This window comes from Erpetoichthys calabaricus, chromosome 11, assembly GCF_900747795.2.
Source record: "Erpetoichthys calabaricus chromosome 11, fErpCal1.3, whole genome shotgun sequence".
In the NCBI taxonomy this organism is placed as follows: Eukaryota; Metazoa; Chordata; class Cladistia; order Polypteriformes; family Polypteridae; genus Erpetoichthys; species Erpetoichthys calabaricus.
The window spans coordinates 19,079,039-19,086,619 of NC_041404.2; positions in this window are offsets into that span (position 1 = coordinate 19,079,039).

Genomic DNA, 7,581 nt, shown 5'->3' on the forward strand with positions numbered 1-7,581 from the left:
GTAAGCATGGCAAACATGATTACCTGGCAGTATCTGTCATCTACCACAAACATGCAAGTTGTTTTCGAACTCAGAGTTATCTTTTCTCGACTTGGTATTCCTGACGAGGTGGTAACAGGTAATGGGCCCACACTTTGTAAGCATGGAGCTTCAACAGTTTGTGACACAGTTTGATTTTAGACATTTTGCTTCCAGTCCACACAGTACTGAAAGGAATGGACACACAGAGAGGGGAGTCTAGACAGTAAAAAGAATTATAAAGCAGAAACCCCTTTACTTTCACTTACAGTATCTCACAAAAGTGAGTACACCCCTAAGTGAAAAATGTCCAATATTTTGTAAGATGCTTTTCATCACAAACTTTTTGCATAAAAGAATGGGGATATTTTGCTGTTCAGAGCTTCACTGAGGTTAAATTCTTTTGAAAATTATGCTTTGTATGTCTGCAGAGGTACTACTCCATTTAACTTTTAAGTGACATTACATATTGTAAGTGCAGCGAGTCTCATTTTTGCTTAACTGAGGTATCTTCAGACTAAATGATTAGCTGAGTGTCCAGAATAAATTAGTCAGTGGTGAGAACTGAACCATCCATCCATCCATCCATCCATTGTCTCCCGCTTATCCGAGGTCGGGTCGCGGGGGCAGCAGCTTGAGCAGAGATGCCCAGACTTCCCTCTCCCCAGCCACTTCTTCTAGCTCTTCCGGGAGAATCCCAAGGCGTTCCCAGGCCAGTCGAGAGACATAGTCCCTCCAGCGTGTCCTGGGTCTTCCCCGGGGCCTCCTCCCGGTTAGACGTGCCCGGAACACCTCACCAGGGAGGCGTCCAGGAGGCATCCTGATCAGATGCCCGAGCCACCTCATCTGACTCCTCTCGATGCGGAGGAGCAGCGGCTCTACTCTGAGCCCCTCCCGGATGACTGAGCTTTTCACCCTATCTTTAAGGGAAAGCCCAGACACCCTGCGGAGGAAACTCATTTCAGCCGCTTGTATTCGCGATCTCATTCTTTCGGTCACTACCCATAGCTCATGACCATAGGTGAGGGTAGGAACATAGATCGACTGGTAAATTGAGAGCTTCGCCTTGCGGCTCAGCTCCTTTTTCACCACGACAGACCGATGCAGTGCCCGCATTACTACGGATGCCGCACCGATCCGCCTGTCGATCTCACGCTCCATTCTTCCCTCACTCGTGAACAAGACCCCGAGATACTTGAACTCCTCCACTTGGGGCAGGATCTCGCTACCAACCCTGAGAGGGCACTCCACCCTTTTCCGGCTGAGGACCATGGTCTCGGATTTGGAGGTGCTGATTCTCATCCCAGCCGCTTCACACTCGGCTGCGAACCGATCCAGAGAGAGCTGAAGATCACGGCCTGATGAAGCAAACAGGACAACATCATCTGCAAAAAGCAGTGACCCAATCCTGAGCCCACCAAACCGGACCCTCTCAACGCCCTGGCTGCGCCTAGAAATACTGTCCATAAAAGTTATGAACAGAATCGGTGACAAAGGGCAGCCCTGGCGGAGTCCAACTCTCACTGGAAACGGGTTCAACTTACTGCCGGTAATGCGGACCAAGCTCTGGCACCGATCGTACAGTGACTGAACAGCCCTTATCAGGGGGGCCGGTACCCCATACTCTCGGAGTACCCCCCACAGGATTCCCCGAGGGACATGGTCGAATGCCTTTTCCAAGTCCACAAAACACATGTAGACTGGTTGGGCAAACTCCCATGCACCCTCCAGGACCCTGCTAAGGGTATAGAGCTGGTCCACTGTTCCGCGACCAGGACGAAAACCACACTGTTCCTCCTGAATCCGAGGCTCGACTATCCGACGGACCCTCCTCTCCAGGACCCCTGAATAGACTTTTCCAGGGAGGCTGAGGAGTGTGATCCCTCTGTAGTTGGAACACACCCTCCGATCCCCCTTCTTAAAGAGGGGGACCACCACCCCGGTCTGCCAATCCAGAGGCACTGTCCCTGATGTCCATGCGATGTTGCAGAGGCGTGTCAGCCAAGACAGTCCTACAACATCCAGAGCCTTGAGGAACTCCGGGCGTATCTCATCCACCCCTGGGGCCCTGCCACCAAGGAGTTTTTTGACCACCTCGGTGACCTCAGTCCCAGAGATGGGGGAGCCCACCTCTGAGTCCCCAGGCTCTGCTTCCTCATTGGAAGGCATGTTAATGGGATTGAGGAGGTCTTCGAAGTATTCCCCCCACCGACCCACAACGTCCCGAGTCGAGGTCAGCAGCGCACCATCCCCACCATATACAGTGTTGACACTGCACTGCTTCCTCTTCCTGAGACGCCGGATGGTGGACCAGAATCTCCTCGAAGCCGTCCGAAAGTCGTTCTCCATGGCCTCCCCAAACTCCTCCCACGCCCGAGTTTTTGCCTCAGCAATCACCAAAGCCGCATTCCGCTTGGCCTGCCGGTACCTATCAGCTGCCTCCGGGGTCCCACAGGACAAAAGGGTCCTGTAGGACTCCTTCTTCAGTTTGACGGCATCCTTCACCGCCGTTGTCCACCAACGGGTTCGTGGATTGCCGCCACGACAGGCACCGACCACCTTACGGCCACAGCTCCGGTCAGCTGCCTCAACAATAGAGGCACGGAACATGGCCCATTCGGACTCAATGTCCCCCACCTCCCTCGGGATGTGGTCGAAGTTCTGCCGGAGGTGGGAGTTGAAGCTACTTCTGACAGGGGGCTCTGCCAGACGTTCCCAGCAGACCCTCACAACACGTTTGGGCCTACCACGCCTGACCGGCATCCTCCCCCACCATCGAAGCCAACTCACCACCAGGTGGTGATCAGTTGACAGCTCCGCCCCTCTCTTCACCCGAGTGTCCAAGACATGTGGCCGCAAGTCCGACGACACGACCACAAAGTCGATCATCGAACTGAGGCCTAGGGTGTCCTGGTGCCAAGTGCACATATGAACACCCCTATGCTTGAACATGGTGTTCGTTATGGACAATCCGTGACGAGCACAGAAGTCCAATAACAAAACACCGCTCGGGTTCAGATTGGGGGGGCCATTCCTCCCAATCACGCCCTTCCAGGTCTCACTGTCATTGCCCACGTGAGCATTGAAGTCTCCCAGCAGAACGAGGGAGTCCCCAGAAGGTATGCCCTCTAGCACCCCCTCCAGGGACTCCAAAAAGGGTGGGTACTCTGAACTCTAGAGAACTGAACCAGAGAGAGTCAAATTCGATAATGGGCACTACAGAGGGTATGCCTTATATAGTTTTCTCACTTTCACAGTAGTCTACTGGTTGTTTTACTTTGTTTTATTTTTTCTGCACATCATGCAATATCTAAGTTGTCATTTAACAGGTCAGAATTTTTTGTAGAGATTTATTTAGCCTTCAAAAATGTGGCATTTAGTGATTTGAAACAATTCTCGTTCAGACTCACTGCAGGGTGATAAATTCATTTTTAACACATTCTTTTTTTTCTTGTGCTCTCTAATCTACCCAGGGTGCATGTGACTCTTTGTTAAAGTAATTCATGGCAGACATGTAAGCACACCTGAAACAGACTTTGTTTTACAGAGAATGAGGTTTTCACCTGTCAGCCAAAATTGAAAGAGGGGCACTGATCTGAAGGATTTGTCCATTTTCTTGGCGTATGCCGTCTTTGCAAATGAAACAAACCTGCTTATTTTTTTAAAGTACTGTGTGCATGTTACTTATTATTACTTATTTATTCATTTTGTATCAGCCAGAATATATAGGACAATTCAAGTAGAACTGAACACATCCAATATTTTTTACTAAGAATCATATATAGTCATGTATCATATATATCATTACATATAGTCTCAACCAATTTAAAACCAAAAAACTCTTAACTGTGTTTATTAATCATACAAATTCTCAACATGCATCCCTTGTGCTACACAGCACATATCAATCCTGTAGTCTTCTTCATCCCGGATTCTTTGTAAAATGTTGTCATCAGTGGTTGGCATGGCAGCTACAATGCATTCCTTCATTTCCTCAAGAAACAAAATCTGGAAAACAATTACATTTAACTCTAAAATTGGTGCATACTGTATATTCACAAGTGCTAAGTTACTGAGTAATACATTTACAATGTGTAGTTTTTATGGCATTACTGTCTGTGCTGAGGCATTTCAGAAAACAGTCCCTGGAAAGGGGTGTACTGCTCCTCCCTTATTTAGCAATGTGGTCTCTTATAGATGCACAGTAAATTCATTATATTCATTATGTTCTTACATTTGGCTGATACCTCCCATCAACTTAGGAATCTAAAATAAAGTTAAAATGAGAGTCAGTATGTCACCTCTACTGCCATTGCAGCATCCCATTGTATGTGTAGTTCCTTTTTATCCTGTTTTTGGGTAAAAGTGGGACTAAGTTCAGTTTTGGGTCACTAAGGCAGCACAAATATCAGAACCTCAATGAAAATGACAGGTAGTGTGGTGCAATGTTTAAGGTTTTGGACTTTGGACTTCACATTCTGCTACTGATACTGTGTGACCATGACCATGTCACTTCACCTGTCCATGCTCCATTTGGAAAAACAAAAGAAACATAAACAATTTTATCTCAAATGTTGTAAGTTGCCTTGAATAAAGGTATCAGCCTAATAATAATAATTTAGAGATAATGTGCACCATCATTCTGGTCTCATTCTGTAAACTCCCCAAACATCTCGACTCTAGAACTCCAAAAATCTGTAGTTATGTTTATAACTGTCAGACCTCCATTTAGGGTAATGATGATAAAAGAGGCAGTCTTGCTGTGGTGTCACTTCCATGCCCTTCCGACAAATGAGCAGACTGTGGCCACTGAATAAACTGACAGAAGCACCAAGGATACGTTTAGTAGAGCATGAGAGTAAATCAGCTGCTGCTTGCTGGGCTTGTTTGTTGCCTACAGGCTGTTTTTCTTCCTCTGTGATGCAATCCATGAGACAAATGGCAGAGTTGCACTCATGGGTTATTTTCTTTGTTTTTCTTTTCTTTTGTTTTAAATATTAATGTGGAAACAACGTAGGTACTGTGTTAACTGTGAGGCTGAGCTTTGGGAAAGGAAGAATGAGTCACCCGTTTCATAGGGCACAATTGTTGCCTACTCTGAGCATCATGCTAATAAAAATAGCAGAACCTAGTGACAAAGGTAGATGGTGTAGGTGGAGGTAGGGAAAGGGAGTAGGGGTGCGGGTGTAATGGTGATATGGGGGTGGGGTGAGGACAACAGTAACTCCAAAATTCAAAGCAATAAATTGGGCAATAATTATTTCTTCCTGGCATGCAATGAAGAACCAGTAGGAGAGCATCCTGGAGACAAGTTTCTTTAAAATCTTGTTAGCTGAGAAAAAGCAGAAAAAAGGCTTGTTGGTTCCTGTTTTCTGCACTGTTGAGTGGACAAAACATAGAGACCAGAATTCCTTTTGTTTCCCCAGAGAGACCAGTAAGTACATGCAGCCTTCAGTCTCAGGAGGTGGTGGAGACGATGGATGCACCTCCAGACAAAAGCAAATAAAATGTGGCTTTAAGGAATGGGTGTGAATTGGCCAAACGGTCTCAGTCATTAACTTTAAAGTCCCCATGCATTAAAAAAGTATTAATGTTATGTAAGCAATAGTCCAACTCATCCTTTGTGTGTACAAAACCTTTCAAGTACACTGAAGTACTTGTGTGGCTTGAGAGAGTAGCAAAGCCCAACTGTGACTCAGGATTTTGACACCCATCCTGTAAACACAAACAGATTATGTTCAGTTAATCTTCCTGCCCACATCCTCTTCAAAATTACCTCAAAAGTAAGCAGTACATTTTTGTATAGCTATCGCTTTTTATTGTACATTTAACTGTAGAATATATAGTAAATAAGTTTTATTTTGTGCTTTTTAAATTGTACTTACCACTACTGTTTTAATCAAGAAAGCATATTGACAGGCAGTGTGATGTAGTCACTTCATCTGCCTGTGCTCCAGTTGGAAAAACAAAACAAATGTAACCAATTGTATCTCAAATGTCGTCAAGTCTCCCTGGATAAAGGCATCAGCCACGTTATAATATTGATGTGGTAGCTATCGCTTTTACCTTACAGCTCCTGTGACAAAGTTTCAGCTCCACACCAGTTTGTTTTGTGGAGTTTGCATGTTCTCCCCATGTCTTGATTGATTTTTTTTGTGGATACCATACGGTCCTTGTATATTCCAAACACCTTTTTAGGTTAATTGTTGTCCCTAAATTAAAATTAGAGGCAGCACAGTGGAGCATTCCTTTAAGCTTTGCGAGGACAGGTTTGAATTCTGGTCTGGTCACTTTGTGTAGTTTGCATATTCTACTGTTGTTGCATGGTTACTTTTTGTATCTCACAGGCATGCAAGTTAGTTCAGTGTGTCAGTGAACATATCCTTAAAATGAAATGGCATCCTATTGGCTTGGGACCAAGGCTACTAAAACAGATTATAACTTAATATGGCATTGAATTGGAAAATGCAGGTTTGTAAATTTGATGGATGGATGAATGGATGGGTGAATTGATATTTATGATACTAGGCTAGATTTAATTATACGTTTATTAAAAGAGTAAAGCATAAAATCTTTATTTGAAACTAACTGCACAAGCCACAGAGTGTAAATGCATAATACTTATTAAGTGTTCAGATTAAATATATTTCATAGTGACTGCCTTTGCAAGCCTGTTTTTTAAAGGCAAATGGAAGATTAGCATATAAAAGCAATGACACAGTTAACTTTGTGTACTACTGCAATGGACTGGCACGTAATGCATCAAGGATAGGCTGTAGCTGCACATGACTCTAAACTGGATTATGATTTCAGGAGTATGAATGGATGGACTTCATGTAAAATGCACAACAGCCAGGAGAGGCAGTACTACGCATAAACAGTAAACAATATAACACAAGGACAATAATAATAGATCAAAATTGTGTGTCACATATGGAAATTGAGATGCTGTGCCTAAACGAAGATTGTGTGTTGCATATGGAGATTGAGATTAAGTGCCTACAAGGCCACAGTCTCTGTGGAGTGTGCACGGACTTGCTGTGGAGGGCAGGGTTTTTAAGTAACAGAAGATTGTGCATATTGTGTTGCATGGTATTTCTGAATCAGCCTGAGTGTAGGTGTGTGTGTGCGAGCATATGCACTGATGGTCTTGCACAGGACTAATTCCTATTCAGTGTCTGATGCTACTGGGATAGGCTCTGACTCACTAAAAACCTGAATTAAACAAAGTATATTTATAAGATGAATGGATAGTTTCAGTATCTGGATATTAAGATCATGTAGAGCAGTTTGTAAGTTGAAGTATTGAGCCTCTTAGCACATGGGTAAAACTAAAGAATTTTCATTGAGAGATTTAGATGCAGAATTTAATTTAGGAGCTGCCAAAGATCTAAGAGTTGCACACTAAGACTTTGGGATAGTAAGCAGATGGGGGCTACACAAGTTTATACATGACAAGCAGCGAAAGCAGACTGTCTACTGGAAACTTTTATCATGATTACAGAAATTAGAATTAAAGATTTGTAGTTCATTGGACTTTACAACTTTTGCAAGATCAGTTTC